Raw genomic sequence first — 19,951 nt, 5'->3', positions numbered from 1 at the left:
CCAGGGTTAGGGTAAACGGGGAGTTGTCACGGACCATACAATTGGCTAGAGGGACGAGACAGGGGTGTCCGCTTTCCCCCCTTTTGTTTGCTCTGGCGGTGGAACCACTGGCCGCTACGCTTCGACAGTCTGATGAGATGACGGGGTTTAAATATGGGGTGATTGAAGAAAGGGTGGCGTTGTATGCGGATGACATTCTGCTATTTCTGGCTGACCCGGTTGCATCCTTGGATGGAGCCATTGGGATTATTGAACGATTCGGATCAGTGTCGGGACTTAGGATAAATTGGAGTAAGTCTATCTTGTTTAAGGTGGACGATGTGGATGGGGAGCCATTGGAGGACGGGCGACTGGAGGTGACGAGTAAATTTAAGTACCTGGGAATATGGGTATCTATGCCGGTCACTGACTATATACATGAGAATCTGACTCCAATCTTGGGTGCCCTCAAGGCAAAAGCGGATGCATGGCTTAAGCTACATTTGTCTGTGGTAGGCAGGGTGAATCTTATCAAAATGATTCTGATGCCGAAAATACTGTATATTCTTCACAATGCGCCGGTTTGGATACCACGTGGGAAATTTAGACAGATCAACTCTCTGTTTAGGAATCTGATTTGGGGGAGGCAGCATCCGCGTATCAAACTGGAGACACTTCAGCGACCCAAGGATGATGGGGGTTTGGCATTGCCTAACCCTGAGTTGTACTTTCTTGCAGCCCAGAGTCAGCATTTAAGGGGCTGGGCGCATGAGGGGTCATCTGGGGCAGTACAGCGGTTGATGGAGGTGGTGACAAAAAGAAGGCCAGTGGTGCAATGTTTGGAGGATGGATCCTTGGAGAGTTTGGGGAAGCTATATCCGACTTTGCTGTTGATACGCAAGCTGTGGAGTAGATTGAGGCACATACGTGGGATCACGGACTTGACTAGATACTCGCCGCTATGGCATAATAACAATCTGAAAGAATTTGAGGCATTGGGGGTACTGATAGAGTGGTTGGGCAAAGGGATTCAGTATGTGTATCAAATAATTGAACAAGGTGAACTGAAATCATTTTCCCAATTGCAGGCGGAATTTGGTCTTGGGTCTGCAGGGGAGTATCAATATTTGCGGATGAGGCATGCCTTTGGAGCTCAGAGTAGGAACGGAGGTATTAGGATTCAAAGGGATATAGTACTGGAGTATGTGTGTAATGATGGGACGACTGGAGGAGTCATATCCACTCTGTACAGGGATCTGTTGCACACTTTTCTATTGGGGTTTCCAATAATGGCAAGAGCTAAATGGGAAAGGGATTTGGGCCCAATAGATAACGAGACTTGGGAGTCGGTGTTGGAATGGATCCCAAGACTGTCGTTGAGTGAACCGTATAGACTGTCACAGCTCTATGTGATACACAGAGTTTATAGGTCTCCGATGGTGCTATATAAGGCAGGATTGCGTAATGACTCTGAATGTCCGAGGTGTAAGTCTACGGATGCAGACATTTTCCATATGATGTGGACATGTCCGAGGTTGGCTGCCTTCTGGGTGGTAGTTTTGAGTCGTATGGAAGGTGCGTATGGATGCACGGTGCCAAGGGATCCAGTTGTCTGTTTGTTGGGATGCGTGGATGAGATTGGAGTGGATAAACACCTAAAGATAGCTATAGCCAGATTGTTGTATATGGCTAGGAAGGTGATAGCTAGAAACTGGATTAGGGAAGAGCCGCCGTCAAGAGGAGAGTTCCTCCAGTATGTGAAACAGGGCCTGACACTAGAAAAAGGGATTTATAAGAAGAAAGGGAAAACTGAAACGTTCAATAAAATGTGGTCTCCATGGATTGCTATGGGATAGTAATGTGAAGTGTGGCTTATACGAATGGTTGAGGGATTAGATACTCTATTGTTTTAATGATGGTAGTAATTAACAAGATGAGCTGCTTTGTGGGGTGGGGGTGGGGGGCTTTGGGATCGAAGGGGGCTGTTTGAAGGGGGAGGGGGGGGAAATACTCTATATTGAAAATGTAAATGTAACATGTTAATTGCCTTGTTATTCTTAATAAAAATTTATTTGAATTAAAAAAAAAAGTATTTTGTGTGACGTATCTCTGTGATTTAACCCCTTTACCCCCAAGGGTGGTTTGCACGTTATGGACCGGGCCAATTTTTACAATTCTGACCACTGTCCCTTTACGAGGTTATAACTCTGGAACGCTTCAACGGATCCCAGTGATTCTGACATTGTTTTCTTGCAACATATTGTACTTCAAGATAGTGGTACAATTTATTCGATATAACTTGCGTTTATTTGTGAAAAAAGCGGAAATTTGGCGAAAATTTTGAAAAGTTCGCAATTTTCCAACTTTGAATTTTTATTCTGTTAAACCAGAGAGTTATGTGACACAATATAGTTAATAAATAACATTTCCCACATGTCTACTTTACATCAGCACAATTTTGGAAACAACATTTTTTTTTCTACGAAGTTATAAGGGTTAAAATTTGACCAGCAATTTCTCATTTTTACAACAAAAATTAGAAAACCATTTTTTTAGGGACCACCTCACATTTGAAGTCATTTTGAGGAGTCTATATGGCAGAAAATACCCAAAAGTGACACCATTCTAAAAACTGCACCCCTCAAGGTGCGCAAAACCACATTCAAGAAGTTGATTAACCCTTCAGGTGTTTCACAGCAGCAGAAGCAACATGGAAGGAAAAAATTAACATTTTACTTTTTAGCCACAAAAATGATCTTTCAGCAATAATTTTTTTAATTTCCCATGGGTAAAAAGAGGAAATGGACCTCAAAAGTTGTTGTCCAATTTGTCCTGAGTACGCTGATACCCCATATGTGGGGGGGAACCACTGTTTGGGCGCACGGCAGGGCTGAGAAAGGAAGGATCGCTGTTTGACATTTTCAAGCTAAAACTGGCTGGAATTGAGATCGGACGCCATGTCGCGTTTGGCGAGCCCCTGATGTGCCTAAACAGTGGAAAACCCCCACAAGTGACCCCATTTTGGAAACTAGACCCCCTAAGGAACTTATCTAGATGTGTCGTGGGAACTTTTATCCCCCAAGTGCTTCACGAAAGTTTATAACGCCCGGGCGTGAAAATAAAAAATCCTATTTTTTCCACAAACATGATCGTTTAGTCCCCAATTTTTTATTTTCTCAAGGGTAAAAGAAGAAATTGGACCCCACAAGTTGTTTTCCAATTTGTCCTGAGTGCGCTGATACCCCATATGTGGGGGGGGGAACCACTGTTTGGGCGCACGGTAGGGCTCAGAAGGAAAGGAGCGCCGTTTGACATTTTCAAGCTAAAATTGGCTGGAATTGAGATTGGACGCCATGTCGCGTTTAGCGAGCCCCTGATGTGCCTAAACAGTGGAAAACCCCCACAAGTGACCCCATTTTGGAAACTAGACCCCCTAAGGAACTTATCTAGATGTGTCGTGAGCACTTTTATCCCCCAAGTGCTTCACGAATGTTTATAACGCCCGGGCGTGAAAATAAAAAATCCTATTTTTTCCACAAACATGATCGTTTAGTCCCCAATTTTTTATTTTCTCAAGGGTAAAAGGAGAAATTGGACCCCACAAGTTGTTTTCCAATTTGTCCTGAGTGCGCTGATACCCCATATGTGGGGGGGAACCACTGTTTGGGCGCACGGTAGGGCTCAGAAGGAAAGGAGCGCCGTTTGACATTTTCAATCTAAAATTGGCTGGAATTGAGATCGGACGCCGTGTCACGTTTGGCGAACCCCTGATGTGCCTAAACAATGGAAAACCCCCACAAGTGACCCCATTTTGGAAACTAGACCCCCTAAGGAACTTATCTAGATGTGTCGTGAGCACTTTTATCCCCCAAGTGCTTCACGAAAGTTTATAACGCCTGGGCGTGAAAATAAAAAATCTTATTTTTTCCACAAACATGATCGTTTAGTCCCCAATTTTTTATTTTCTCAAGGGTAAAAAGAGAAATTGGACCCCAAAAGTTGTTGTCCAATTTGTCCTGAGTATGCTGATACCCCACATGTGGGAGAAAACTACTGTTTGGGTACACTTCGGGGCTCGGAAGGGAAGTAGTGACGTTTTGAAAAGAAGACTTTGATGGAATGGTACGCGGACATCATGTTCCGTTTGCAGAGCCCCTGATGTGCCTGAACAGTAGAAATCCCCCACAAGTGACCCCATTTTGGAAACTAGACCTAATTGGGAACTTATCTAGGTGTGTGGTGAGAATTTTGAACCCCCAAGTGTTTCACTTAAATTTATAACGCCCGGGCGTGAAAATAAAATATCCTATTTTTTCCTACAAAAATGATCATTTAGTCCCCAATTTATAATTTTCCCAAGTGTAACAGGAGAAATTGGACCCCAAAAGTTGTTGTCCAGTTTGTCCTGAGTATGCTGATACCCCACATGTGGGAGAAAACTACTGTTTGGGTACACTTCGGGGCTCGGAAGGGAAGTAGTGACGTTTTGAAAAGCAGACTTTGATGGAATGGTACGCGGACATCATGTTCCGTTTGCAGAGCCCCTGATGTGCCTGAACAGTAGAAATCCCCCACAAGTGACCCCATTTTGGAAACTAGACCTAATTGGGAACTTATCTAGGTGTGTGGTGAGAATTTTGAACCCCCAAGTGTTTCACTTAAATTAATAACGCCCGGGCGTGAAAATAAAATATCCTATTTTTTCCTACAAAAATGATCATTTAGTCCCCAATTTTTAATTTTCCCAAGTGTAACAGGAGAAATTGGACCCCAAAAGTTGTTGTCCAATATGTCCTGAGTACGCTGATACCCCACATGTGGGAAAAAATACTGTTTGGGCACACGTCGGGGCTCGGAAGGGATGTGGTGACGTTTTGGAAAGCAGACTTTGATGGAATGGTCTGCAGGCGTCATGTTCCGTTTGCAGAGCCCCTGATGTGCCCAAACAGTAAAAAAAAAAACACAAGTGACATTTTGTAAACTAGACCCCCAATGAACTTACATAGATATGCCCCCTTTTTGGAACTAATCTACTGTTTCCTGTAAAGTAAATTAGTAGTGCATGGAGGTGTGGTACAATTTGAAGCAATCCTTCATACACAGGCCAGGTTTTTCGGGGCAGGTGTCGCATTGATAAATGGTGTCCTTGCGTATTCCCCTTTTGTAACACACTCGGCACCTTTTTTGCGACTTACCTCTTTTTCCAGTTTGCGGGACCTGTTATGAAGGCAATCCAGTAACACAGTGTGCCAGCAATCAGAGCACATACAGTGATCTGACAATAACCCAAAAACAATAGAACGAGCTCTGAGACGTGGAATCTCTGTAGACCGCAATACCTGAACCTATCCTAAACACAACTAAAGGCAGCTGTGGATTGCGCCTGACACTACCTATGCAACTCGGCACAGCCTGAGGAGCTGACTAGCCTGAAGATAGAAAAACAAGCCTGACTTGCCTCAGAGAAATACCCCAAAGGAAAAGGCAGCCCCCCACATATAATGACTGTTAGCAAGATGAAAAGACAAACGTACGGATGAAATAGATTCAGCAAAGTGAGGCCCGATATTCTAGATAGAGCGAGGATAGCAAAGAGAACTTTGCAGTCTACAAAAAACCCTAAAGCAAAAAACCACGCAAAGGGGGCAAAAAGACCCACCGTGCCGAACTAACGGCACGGCGGTACACCCTTTGCGTCTCAGAGCTTCCAGCAAAACGAATTGACAAGCTGGACAGAAAAAGTAACAACAAAAGCAAAGAAGCACTTATCTAAGCAGAGCAGCAGGCCACAGGAAAGATCCAGAAGCTCAGATCCAACACTGGAACATTGACAAGGAGCAAGGAAGACAGAATCAGGCGGAGTTAAATAACAAAGCAGCCAACGAGCTCACCAGAACACCTGAGGGAGGAAGCTCAGAAGCTGCAGTACCACTTGTGACCACAGGAGTGAATTCAGCCACAGAATTCACAACAGTACCCCCCCCTTGAGGAGGGGTCACCGAACCCTCACCAGAGCCCCCAGGCCGACCAGGATGAGCCACATGAAAGGCACGAACAAGATCTGGAGCATGGACATCTGAGGCAAAAACCCAGGAATTATCTTCCTGAGCATAACCCTTCCATTTAACCAGATACTGGAGTTTCCGTCTAGAAACACGAGAATCCAAAATTTTCTCCACAATATACTCCAATTCCCCCTCCACCAAAACCGGGGCAGGAGGCTCAACAGATGGAACCATAGGTGCCACGTATCTCCGCAACAACGACCTATGGAATACATTATGTATGGAAAAGGAGTCTGGGAGGGTCAGACGAAAAGACACAGGATTGAGAATCTCAGAAATCCTATACGGACCAATAAAACGAGGTTTAAATTTAGGAGAGGAAACCTTCATAGGAATATGACGAGAAGATAACCAAACCAGATCCCCAACACGAAGTCGGGGACCCACACAGCGTCTGCGATTAGCGAAAAGTTGAGCCTTCTCCTGGGACAAGGTCAAATTGTCCACTACCTGAGTCCAGATCTGCTGCAACCTGTCCACCACAGAATCCACACCAGGACAGTCCGAAGACTCAACCTGTCCTGAAGAGAAACGAGGATGGAACCCAGAATTGCAGAAAAATGGAGAGACCAAGGTAGCCGAGTTGGCCCGATTATTAAGGGCGAACTCAGCCAACGGCAAAAAGGACACCCAATCATCCTGGTCTGCAGAAACAAAACATCTCAGATATGTTTCCAAGGTCTGATTGGTTCGTTCGGTCTGGCCATTAGTCTGAGGATGGAAAGCCGAGGAAAAAGATAGGTCAATGCCCATCCTACCACAAAAGGCTCGCCAAAACCTTGAAAAAAACTGGCAACCTCTGTCAGAAACAATATTCTCAGGAATGCCATGCAAACGAACCACATGCTGGAAGAACAAAGGCACCAAATCAGAGGAGGAAGGCAATTTAACCAAGGGCACCAGATGGACCATTTTAGAAAAGCGATCACAGACCACCCAAATGACTGACATCTTTTGAGAAACGGGAAGGTCAGAAATGAAATCCATCGAAATATGTGTCCAAGGCCTCTTTGGGACCGGCAAGGGCAAAAGCAACCCACTGGCACGTGCACAGCAGGGCTTAGCCCTAGCACAAATCCCACAGGACTGCACAAAAGCACGTACATCCCGAGACAGAGATGGCCACCAGAAGGATCTAGCCACTAACTCTCTGGTACCAAAGATTCCAGGATGACCAGCCAACACCGAACAATGAAGTTCAGAGATAACTTTACTAGTCCACCTATCAGGGACGAACAGTTTCTCCGCCGGACAACGATCAGGTTTATTCGCCTGAAATTTCTGCAACACTCGCCGCAAATCAGGGGAGATGGCAGACACAATGACTCCTTCCTTGAGGATACTCGCCGGCTCAGATGAACCCGGAGAGTCGGGCACAAAACTCCTAGACAGAGCATCCGCCTTCACATTTTTTGAGCCCGGAAGGTACGAAATCACAAAATCGAAGCGGGCAAAAAATAACGACCAACGGGCCTGTCTAGGATTCAAGCGCTTGGCAGACTCGAGATAAGTAAGGTTCTTATGATCAGTCAATACCACCACGCGATGCTTAGCTCCTTCAAGCCAATGACGCCATTCCTCGAATGCCCACTTCATGGCCAGCAACTCTCGGTTGCCCACATCATAATTACGCTCAGCAGCCGAAAACTTCCTGGAAAAGAAAGCACATGGTTTCAACACTGAGCAACCAGAACCTCTCTGTGACAAAACCGCCCCTGCTCCAATCTCAGAAGCATCAACCTCGACCTGGAACGGAAGAGAAACATCTGGTTGACACAACACAGGGGCAGAACAAAAACGATGCTTCAACTCCTGAAAAGCTTCCACAGCAGCAGAAGACCAATTAACCAAATCAGCACCCTTCTTGGTCAAATCGGTCAATGGTTTGGCAATGCTAGAAAAATTACAGATGAAGCGACGATAAAAATTAGCAAAGCCCAGGAATTTTTGCAGACTTTTCAGAGATGTCGGCTGAGTCCAATCCTGGATGGCTTGGACCTTAACCGGATCCATCTCGATAGTAGAAGGGGAAAAGATGAACCCCAAAAATGAAACTTTCTGCACACCGAAGAGACATTTTGATCCCTTCACAAACAAGGAATTAGCACGCAGGACCTGGAAAACCATTCTGACCTGCTTCACGTGAGAGTCCCAATCATCTGAGAACATCAAAATGTCATCCAAGTAAACAATCAGGAATCTATCCAGATACTCACGGAAGATGTCATGCATAAAAGACTGAAACACAGATGGAGCATTGGCAAGTCCGAACGGCATCACTAGATACTCAAAATGACCCTCGGGCGTATTAAATGCAGTTTTCCATTCATCTCCTTGCCTGATTCTCACCAGATTATACGCACCACGAAGATCTATCTTAGTGAACCAACTAGCCCCCTTAATCCGAGCAAACAAGTCAGATAACTTTGGCAAGGGATACTGAAATTTAACAGTGATCTTATTAAGAAGGCGGTAATCAATACACGGTCTCAGCGAACCATCCTTCTTGGCTACAAAAAAGAACCCTGCTCCCAGTGGTGATGACGATGGGCGAATATGTCCCTTCTCCAGGGATTCCTTCACATAACTGCGCATAGCGGCGTGTTCAGGCACGGATAAATTAAATAATTGACCTTTAGGGAATTTACTACCAGGAATCAAATTGATAGCACAATCACAATCCCTATGCGGAGGTAGGGCATCGGACTTGGGCTCTTCAAATACATCCTGATAATCAGACAAGAACTCTGGGACCTCAGAAGGAGTGGATGACGAAATAGCCAAAAATGGAACATCACCATGTACCCCCTGACAACCCCAGCTGGATACCGACATAGAGTTCCAATCCAATACTGGATTATGGGTTTGCAGCCATGGCAACCCCAACACGACCACATCATGCAGATTATGTAGCACCAGAAAGCGAATAACTTCCTGATGTGCAGGAGCCATGCACATGGTCAGCTGGGTCCAGTACTGAGGTTTATTCTTGGCCAAAGGTGTAGCATCAATTCCTCTCAACGGAATAGGACACCGCAAAGGCTCCAAGAAAAACCCACAACGTTTAGCATAATCCAAATCCATCAGATTCAGGGCAGCGCCTGAATCCACAAACGCCATGACAGAATACGATGACAAAGAGCATATCAAGGTAATGGACAGAAGGAATTTGGATTGTACAGTACCAATGACGGCAGACCTATCGAACCGCTTAGTGCGCTTAGGACAATCAGAAATAGCATGAGTGGAATCACCACAGTAGAAACACAGACCATTCAGACGTCTGTGTTCTTGCCGTTCAACTCTGGTCATAGTCCTATCGCACTGCATAGGCTCAGGTTTAATCTTAGACAATACCGCCAAATGGTGCACAGATTTACGCTCGCGCAAGCGTCGACCGATCTGAATGGCCAAAGACATAGACTCATTCAAACCAGCAGGCATAGGAAAACCCACCATGACATCCTTAAGAGCCTCAGAGAGACCCTTTCTGAACAAAGCTGCCAGCGCAGATTCATTCCACAGAGTGAGTACTGACCACTTCCTAAATTTCTGACAATATACTTCTATATCATCCTGACCCTGGCACAAAGCCAGCAAATTTTTCTCAGCCTGATCCACTGAATTAGGCTCATCGTAAAGTAATCCGAGCGCCAGGAAAAACGCATTGACATTACTCAATGCAGGGTCTCCTGGCGCAAGAGAAAATGCCCAGTCCTGAGGGTCGCCGCGCAAAAAAGAAATAATAATCAAAACCTGTTGAATAGGATTACCAGAAGAATGAGGTTTCAAGGCCAGAAATAGCTTACAATTATTTTTGAAATTAAGAAACTTAGTTCTATCACCAAAAAACAAATCAGGAATAGGAATTCTTGGTTCTAACATAGATTTCTGATCAATAGTATCTTGAATCCTTTGTACATTTGTAACGAGATTATCCATTGAAGAGCACAGACCCTGAATATCCATGTCCACACCTGTGTCCTGAAACACCCAAATGTCTAGGGGGAAAAAAAGACTGAACACAGAGCTGAGAAAAAAAAATGATGTCAGAACTTCTTTTTTCCCTCTATTGAGAATCATTAGGTAGGCTCCTTGTACTGTTATGAAGGCAATCCAGTGACACAGTGTGCCAGCAATCAGAGCACATACAGTGATCTGACAATAACCCAAAAACAATAGAACGAGCTCTGAGACGTGGAATCTCTGTAGACCGCAATACCTGAACCTATTCTAAACACAACTAAAGGCAGCTGTGGATTGCGCCTGACACTACCTATGCAACTCGGCACAGCCTGAGGAGCTGACTAGCCTGAAGATAGAAAAACAAGCCTGACTTGCCTCAGAGAAATACCCCAAAGGAAAAGGCAGCCCCCCACATATAATGACTGTTAGCAAGATGAAAAGACAAACGTAGGGATGAAATAGATTCAGCAAAGTGAGGCCCGATATTCTAGATAGAGCGAGGATAGCAAAGAGAACTTTGCAGTCTACAAAAAACCCTAAAGCAAAAAACCACGCAAAGGGGGCAAAAAGACCCACCGTGCCGAACTAACGGCACGGCGGTACACCCTTTGCATCTCAGAGCTTCCAGCAAAACGAATTGACAAGCTGGACAGAAAAAGTAGCAACAAAAGCAAAGAAGCACTTATCTAAGCAGAGCAGCAGGCCACAGGAAAGATCCAGAAGCTCAGATCCAACACTGGAACATTGACAAGGAGCAAGGAAGACAGAATCAGGCGGAGTTAAATAACAAAGCAGCCAACGAGCTCACCAGAACACCTGAGGGAGGAAGCTCAGAAGCTGCAGTACCACTTGTGACCACAGGAGTGAATTCAGCCACAGAATTCACAACAGGGACCTCCCCCGGGAAATGCTGACCTGGTACGATACGAACACCTTCAGTTCTGGAAGTACTGGGGCCCGCTCCTTCCCTCATGCCAAATAACAGGGCCTTAACCACTACCTCCTGGAACTGAAGGTACGACGTATCGGTGTGGCGTGCAGGAAAGCGTTGAGCATTGCCATTTGTACGATGTACACGGACAGCTTTTTGTACCACACCTTGGCCTTCCTCAAAGCACTCTACGGTTGGAGAAGCACTGTACGGTTGTTTTTGTTGTACCCCAGTACACAGTCCGGTTTGCAGACCTGTGTAGAGGTACCCCATACACTGCTGAGGGCACTGCCATCACCGTGTATGGTGGTCAAGAGAAGGACATCCCTCTTGTCCTTGTAGTTGACCACCAGCAGGTGGTCACTACATTGGGCTCTGCTCTCACCTTTTCTGAGCATCTGCCCAAGTAGCGTCTTTGAGAGGCCTCTCTGATTTTTGCGGACAGTACCGCAGGCTGCAGTACCTCGCGCAGGGAGGGATTTGTAGAGTGGGATGCTGGAATAAAAGTTATCAGTGTAGAGGTGATAACCTTTATCCAGCAGTGGGTGCACCAAATCCCACACTATTTTCCCACTCACTCCCAGGACAGGGGGACACTCAGGCGGTTCAATCCTGCTGTCCTTCCCCTCGTAGACTCTAAAGCTGTAGGTGTACCCTGAGGTACTCTCACACAGCTTGTAGAGTTTGATTCCATACCTGGCCCTCTTGCTGGGCAGGTATTGACGGAATCTGAGCCGCCCCTTAAAATGAACCAAGGACTCATCCACGCAGATGTCCCTTTTGGGCACGTACACTTCACCAAACTTTTTGTTGAAGTGTTTAATGACCGGCCGAACTTTGAACAGACGGTCAAAGTTGGGGTCATCTCGTGCGGGACACTGTGCATTATCGGAATAATGCAGGAACTTATTGATGGCCTCAAAACGTGTTCGGACCATGACCATTCGGAACACTGGAGTGTTGTATAAAATATAAACACTCCAATATTGCCGAATTTCTGGCTTCTTCAGGAGCCCCATATGAAGCATCAGGCCCCAAAACTGCATCATTTCAACTGCGTCTACAGGAGACCAGTTAAAATATGATGAACCGGTGTTTTGCTCCAAAAATTGACGAGCGTTCAAATTAGTTTGCTCCACCATGAGGTTAACAAAATCCTCAGAGAAAAAGACTTTAAAAAAGTCTATTTCTGTGAGGCCGGTGGTGTCAAACCTGATTCCTGATTCTGCCACAAAATCAGGAATCAGTGGCTCGTAATTTTCGGGAAGCGAGGTCCATACGGGGTCCGAAGAGGGGCGCGCTGGTTCATCTTCAGGAGTGGGCCCTGCCTCATCTTCATCTTCATGAATGATGGGCACTGCTTCTGTCCTGCGGCGTCTGCGTGGCGGTTCCGCAGGGCCGGAGGAGGAAGATGAGGAGGGGGAAGAGGATGAGGAAGAGGATGAGGAAGAATCAGAAAAATAAAGAAAAGTGGGATCCTCTCCCTCGCTATCAGTGTTGGAGGCAAGGAAAGCATATGCCTCCTCCGCTGAATAGCGCTGTTGGGACGAACGGGACTTTTTTTTGTGAGTATGGTGCTTTGGTGTACTTTATTGGTAACTATGTGTATGTGTGGGGGGGAATAGTGTTTGGTGCAAACTATTCTGAAAAAAAAAGCTAAAGGAAAAAAAAAGCAAATGAGGAGAAAAAAATACCTGTGAAAGGAAAAGTCTAAAACAGTAGGCCCTAGCTCTGATAAGTGAACCACGTCACTTATCAAATTCCGGCGCCTGCTGGGTGTGCGAACGGGGATGTGAAAAAAACGTCAGGCACGGATTAGACGCAGCGGCTGGGGGAGCGCAAGTGGATGGGGGAAAAAAAAAAGAAAAGGCACGAATTAGATGCAGCGGCTGGGGGAGCGCACGGGGATGGGGGGAAAAAAAAAGAAAAGGGAAGGCACAGATTAGACGCGGCGGCTGGGGGAGCGCAAGGGGATGGGGAAAAAAAAAAGGCACGGATTAGACGCAGCGGCTGGGGGAGCGCACGGGGATGGGGGGAAAAAAAAAGAAAAGGGAAGGCACAGATTAGACGCGGGGGCTGGGGGTGCGCAAGGGGATGGGGGAAAAAAAAAAGAAAAGGCACGAATTAGACGCAGCGGCTGGAGGAGCGCACGGGGATGGGGAAAAAAAAAAAGAGAAGGGAAGGCACAGATTAGACGCGGCGGCTGGGGGAGCGCAAGGGGATGGGGAAAAAAAAAGAAAAGGCATGGATTAGACGCAGCAGCTGGGGGAGCGCAAGGGGATAGGAAAAAAAAAAAGAAAAGGCACGGATTAGACTCAGCGGCTGGGGGAGCGCAAGGGGATAGGGAAAAAAAAGAAAAGGCACGGATTGGACGCAGCGGCTGGGGGAGTGCACGGAAATGGGGAAAAAAAAGAAAAGGGAAGGCACAGATTAGACGCGGCGGCTGGGGGAGCGCAAGGGGATGGGGAAAAAAAAAGAAAAGGCACGGATTAGACGCGGGGGCTGGGGGAGCGCAAGGGGATGGGGGAAAAAAAAAAGAAAAGGCACGAATTAGACGCAGCGGCTGGGGGAGCGCACGGGGATGGGGGAAAAAAGAAAAGGGAAGGCACAGATTAGACGCGGCGGCTGGGGGAGCGCAAGGGGATGGGGAAAAAAAAAGGCACGGATTAGACGCAGCGGCTGGGGGAGCGCAAGGGGATGGGGGAAAAAAAAAAAGAAAAGGCACGGAATAGACGCAGCGGCTGGGGGAGCGCACGGGGATGGGGAAAAAAAAGAAGAAAAGGGAAGGCACAGATTAGACGTGGCGGCTGGGGGAGCGCAAGGGGATGGGAAAAAAAAAGGAAAGGCACGGATTAGACGCAGCGGCTGGGGGAGCGCAAGGGGATGGGGAAAAAAAAAGAAAAGGCACGGATTAGACGCAGCGGCTGGGGGAGCGCAAGGGGATGGGGAAAAAAAAGAAAAGGCACGGATTAGACGCAGCGGCTGGGGGTGCGCACGGGGATGGGGGAAAAAAAGGCACGGATTAGTCGCAGCGGCTGGGGGAGCACACGGGGATGGGGGGAAAAAAAGCGAGCACGAGTGTTGATAGGTGAACTATGTCACCAATCAACACTCGGTGGCTGCTAAATTTGGGCACGGATACGTCGCAAGGTAGGAATGGAGGGGGGATGGGGAAGGGGGGATGGGGCGAGGGGGGATGGGGTGATGAAGAGAGATCGGGCCGGGATTGGGGTATCAACACTTACGTTTGTAGTCTCTCTTCTTTCTTCTCTCTTCTTTCTTTAGCAAGAATTGTGGTGTCACAGGCTACTGTGGCACCACAAGTCTCAGCACAGGAGGGGATCTCTCAGCGTGACTGCTCTGAAGGAATCCTCACCAAGTGTGAGGATTCCTTCAGAGCGGTTAGACAGGTCAGCGGCAGGTGAGACAGGTCACAGAGCGGTCACACCGCTGCTGTGACCTGTGATTGGTGGGATCGATGATCACATCGATCCCACCAATCAGAGAAGGCCCTGGTGATGCCGGTGTTGCTAAGCTCCAGCCTATGATCGGAGCTCAAAGCTCCGATCATAGGCAGGTCACCGGCAGGTCACCAGCAGGTGACAGGCAGGTGACCGGCAGGTCACCATCAGGGCACAGCGCTGTCACACTGCTGCTGTGCCCTGTGATTGGCGCGATCTACGATCACATCGATCGCGCCAATCAGAGTGGAAGGAGATCCGGAGCCATGGCAGGGGATCTGGAGCCATGGCAGGGGGCACGGGGCTGCAGAGCGCGCAGGTACAGGCAGGGCACAGAGCGGTAATACCACCGCTGTGCCCTGCGATTGGCGCGATCGATGTGATCGTCGATCGCGCCAATCCTAGGGGGGGGTTTGGGCCCATGCCTGGCGTTGCCAGGCACTGGCCTAGGATCGAGTACATCGGTACTCGATCCTAGGCTGGGACCTCACTGTTTCAGCCAAATTGATTGGCTGAAACAATGAGAAAGGCTGCGATTGGCTGCTCTGAATCGAGCAGCCAATCACAGCGATTGGGGGGGCGGCGACAGGCCCCAGGATGATGACACCATCTTCCTCCAGGTAAGATGGCGTCGGAATTTTAATGCGATCACTGCTACTTAAGTCGCAGTATCGCATTAAAGGGCATGACGTACTATTCCGTCCTTGGGAAGTAGGGCCCACCCCACATGGAAGGAATAGTACGTCTAATGGCAGAAAGGGGTTAAGGGCATGAAAATTCAAAGTTGGAAAATGGCAACATTTTCAAACTTTTCGCCAAATTTCCATTTTTTTCACAAATAAACTTAAGGACTGTCAAGGAAATTTTACCACTACCATGAAGTACAATATGTCACGAGAAAACAATGTCAGAATCATCAGGATCCCTTGAAGCGTTCCAGAGTTATAACCTCATAAAAGGACAGTGGTCAGAATTGCAAAAATTGGCCTGGTCATTAAAGGGAACCTGTCACCCTCCCAGGCGTTTTTATCTAAAAGAGCCACCTTGTGCAGCACTAATGCTGCATGCTGCCAAGGTGGCTCTTTTAGTTCTGGTCCCTGCCAATGCTGCAATAATCGCTTTTATATTGTGCCCCTCATACCTGAATTTGCCAGGAGGGCATGTCTTTTCCCCCTGACACAAAAGCCTCCCAGCCGTCACTCAGGGCCTCTGCACTCGGGGCGCCGCCTCCTCTTCCTTAATTAGCGTTCCCGGCACCTGTGCTGTAATTTTTTGGGGAGGCATGCGCAGTTGCGCTTCCCTTCGACCTTACAGCGCAGGCGCCGGGGACGCTAATGAGGGAAGAGGAGGCGGCAAACCACCCTTGGGGGTAAAGGGGTTAATGACTAGGTCAATTTTTACAATTCTGAACACTGTCACTTTATGAGGTTATAACTCTGGAACGCTTTAACGCATGTTGCTGATTCGGAGTCTGAATTTTTTGTGACATATTGTACTTTCTGATAGTGGTAACATTTATTTGATATTACTTTTGTTTATTTATGAAAAAACGGAAATATGGCAAAAATGTTTAAAATTTAGCAATTTTCAAACTTTGAATTTTTATGCTCTTAAATCAGAGATATACAGTATGTCACACAAAATAGTTAATAAATAACATTTCCCACATGTCTACAAGAGCACAATTTTGGAAACAACATTTTTTCAGTTAGGAAGTTTTAAGGGTTAAAAATTGACCAGCGATTTCTCATTTTTACAACAAAATTGATAAAACCATTTTTTTAGGGACCATCTGACATTTAAAGTCACTTTGAGGGGTGTACATGACAGAAAATACCCAAGTGACACCATTCTAAAAGGAATGAAGGAAAAAAATTAACATTTACCGTAACTTTTTTTTTACAAATATTTTACTTCAGAACCATTTTTTTTTATTTTCACAAGTGTAAAAAGAGAAAACAAACCACAAAATTTGTTGTGCAATTTCTCCTGAATACGCCGATACTCCATTTGTGGGGGTAAACCACTGTTTGGGCGCAAGGCACAGCTTGGAAAAGAAGGAGTGCCGTTTGACTTTTTCAATGCAGAATTGGCTGGAATTGAGATCGGACGGTGTTGCGTTTGGAGAGCCCCTGATGTGCCTAATCAGTGGAATGCCCCCACAAGTGACACCATTTTGAAAACTAGACCCCATAAGGAACTTATCTAGATGTGTGGTAAGCATTTTGAACCCACAAGTGCTTCACAGAAGTTTATAACGTAGAGCCGTGAAAATAAAAAATCTTATTTTTTCCACAAAAATTATCTTTTTGCCCCCAAACTTTTATTTTCCCAAGGGTAACAGGAGAAATTAGACCCCCAATGTTGTTGTGCAATTTTTCCTGAGTACGCCGATACACGTTATGTGGGGAAAAAACACTGTTTGGGTGCACAGCAGAGCTCGGAAGGGAAGGAGCGCCATTTCACTTTTTCAATGTAGAATTGACTGGAAGTGAGATCGGACATCATGTCGCGTTAGTTTGGAGAGACCCTGATGTGCCAAAACAGTGGAAACCCCCAACAAGTGACACCATTTTGGAGACTAGACCCCTTAAGGAACTTATCTAGCTGTGTGGTGAGTAGTGATGAGTGAATATACTCGAAGCTCGGGTGATCTCCGAGTATTTATGACTAGGGTTGAGCGAAACGGATCGGACAAATTCAAAAATCGCTTTCGGCAAAGTCGGGTTTCATGAAACCCGATCCAATCCTAGTGTGGGATCGGCCATGAGATCGGTTGATCTCTGCGCTAAAGTCACGTTTCGTATGACGCTTTCAGTGTCATTTTTCAGCCAATGAAGGAGTACACAGAGTGTGGGCAGTGTGTGTTAGTGTTGGCGCAACACACCGAATATATATTTATTTAGAAGAAGTTGGTGCGTTCGCAACCTGGGATCCACCGTGCAGGAAAGCACCTGCTGCTAGATATGGCAGTACAAAAAGCAGTATAAACAGACTCTGTTACTTCACAGAGTCTGTTAACGCTGTGCCCTGTTTGGCTCACAGAGGAACACAGCTACTTAGTAGAGCAGATGATGGTCATGCAGTCAAATGCAAACACGAAACTCCTCGCCGGAGGTGCCAGCATTCTAGGGGCTTATTTCAGCCGGGTCCCTGAATACACACACACACGAAACTCCTCGCCGGAGGTGCCAGCATTCTAGGGGCTTATTTCAGCCGGGTCCCTGACTGCATACAAACATGACCACACTGGCGCTAAGCTCATACATAAATTGATACTAGCGCATGGCCGTGTGGCCATGCGAACCTTATATAGCTGCAGCACGTACAGGACCTTCCTAGAAGGACCAATGAAAGGCTGCCACAGAGCCTGAGGAACTTCAGGACCTTCCTGGAGAACCAATGTGTCTTGCTGCAGTATCTGAGCATGTGACCCTTGATCTTGAGAGATCTTACCCTGGGCATGCTCAGAAGCGAAAAGCAGGACTTAGTCCTGAGAGCGTCTGCTCGCCGCTGCCCAACACTGGCTTCAATGGCAGAAGCTGGAAAAGCAGCAGTAACCCTTTGCACAGAGTCAGACTGAGCGAGACGCTGGGACAGACATCTCCGCTGAGCAGGCTCCACTGCGGCAGGAGAATGGGAGACCGCAGCGGAGATGGCCTGAGATTCCCCCTGTGCAGAGGCGGGAACTCGACCCCTAACACCTTGAACCTCCAAGTGTTTCACTACAGTTTATGACGCAGAGCTGTGAAAATAAAAAAAAAATTTCCACAAAAATTATTTTTTAGCCCTCCAAATTTTTATTTTCCTAAGGGTAACAAGAGAAATTGGATCCCAGAAGTTGTTGTCCAATTTGTCCTGAGTACGCTGATACCCCATATGTGGGGGGAACCACCGTTTGGGCGCATGGCAGAGCTCAGAAGGGAAGGAACGTCATTTGGAATGCAGTTTTAGATGGATTGGTCTGCAGACGTCACGGTGCATTTGCAGAGCCCCTGATGTACCTAAACAGTAGAAACCCCCCACAAGTGACCCCATATTGGATATTAGACCCCCCATGGTACATATCTAGATGTGTTGTGAGAACTTTGAACCCCCAAGTATTTCCCTACAGTTTATAACGCAGAGCCGTGAAAATAAAAAATCATTTTTTCTTACCAAAATGTTTTTAGCCCCCCAAATTTGTATTTTTCCAAGGGTAACAAGAAAAATTGGACCCCAGAAGATGTTGTCCACTTTGTCCTGAGTACGCTGATACCCCATATGTTGGGGTAAACCCCTGTCTAGGTGCACATGAGAGCTCGGAAGGGAAGGAGCACTGTTTTACTTTTTCAACGCAGAATTGGCTGGAATTGAGATCGAACGCCATGTCGCATTTCGAGAGCCCTGATGTGCCTAAACAGTGGAAACCCCCAATTCTAACTGAAACCCTAACCCAAACACACCCTTAACCCTAATTCCAACCACACCCCTAACCCCAACTCACCCCTAATCCCAACCATAACCCTAACCACACCCCTAACCCTGACACACCCCTAACCCTAATCCCAACCGTAAATGTAATCCAAACCCTAACCCCAACCCTAACCGTAGCCCTGATGGGAAAATGGAAATAAATACATTTTTTTTTAATTTTTCCCTAACTAAGGGGGTGATGAAGGGGGGGTTGATTTACTTTTATAGCGGGTTATTTATCGGATATTTATGACTGGCAGGCGTCACACACTAAAAGACGCTTTTTACTGCAAAAAATAATTTTTGCGTCTCCACATTTTGAGAGATATAATTTTTCCATATTTTCGTCCACAGAGTCATGTGAGGTTTTGTTTTTGCGTGACGAGTTGACGTTTTTATTGGTACCATTTTCGGGCACCTGACATTTTTTGATCGCTTTTTATTCCGATTTTTGTGAGGCAGTATGACCAAAAACCAGCTATTCATGAATTTCTTTTGGGGGGGTGTTTATACCGTTCCACGTTTGGTAAAATGGATAAAGCAGTTTTATTCTTCGGTTCAGTACGATTACAGCGATACCTCATTTACATAATTTTTTATGTTTTGGTGCCTTTATACGATAAAAAATATTTTATAGAAAAAATAATTATTTTTGCATCGCTTTATTCTGAGGACTATAATTTTTTTATTTTTTCGATGAAAATGCTGTATGGCGGCTCGTTTTTTGCGGCACAAGATGATGTTTTCAGCGGTACCATGGTTATTTTTATCCGTCTTTTTGATCGCGTGCTATTCCACTTTTTGTTCGGCGGTATGATAATAAAGCGTTGTTTTTTTGCCTTTTTTTTTTTTTTACGGTGTTCACTGAAGGGGTTAACTAGTGGGACAGTTTTATAGGTCGGGTCGTTACGGACGCGGCGATACTAAATATGTGTACTTTTATTGTTTTTTTATTTAAATAAAGAACTGTATTTATGGGAATATTTTTTTTCTTTATTTAGGAATTTATTTATTTTTACACAACTAAATTTTTTTTTACTTTATAACATTGCCCCATGGGGGGGCATCATGTTATAAGATCAGATCGCTGATCT

The 19,951-nt window shown here is 46.2% G+C and overlaps 1 protein-coding gene across 1 annotated transcript in view; it reads right to left on the bottom strand.

Annotated features, from left to right (window-relative positions):
* The window catches only part of LOC138664091 (zinc finger protein 84-like), a 76,109-nt gene that overhangs the window by 36,341 nt on the left and 19,817 nt on the right, over positions 1–19,951 (bottom strand). The window lies entirely within an intron of this gene.

This window comes from Ranitomeya imitator, chromosome 2 (assembly GCF_032444005.1).
Source record: "Ranitomeya imitator isolate aRanImi1 chromosome 2, aRanImi1.pri, whole genome shotgun sequence".
Lineage (NCBI taxonomy): Eukaryota > Metazoa > Chordata > Amphibia > Anura > Dendrobatidae > Ranitomeya > Ranitomeya imitator.
The sequence above is the reverse complement of the archived record's forward strand: the minus strand, read 5'-3'. Positions and strand labels throughout refer to the sequence as shown.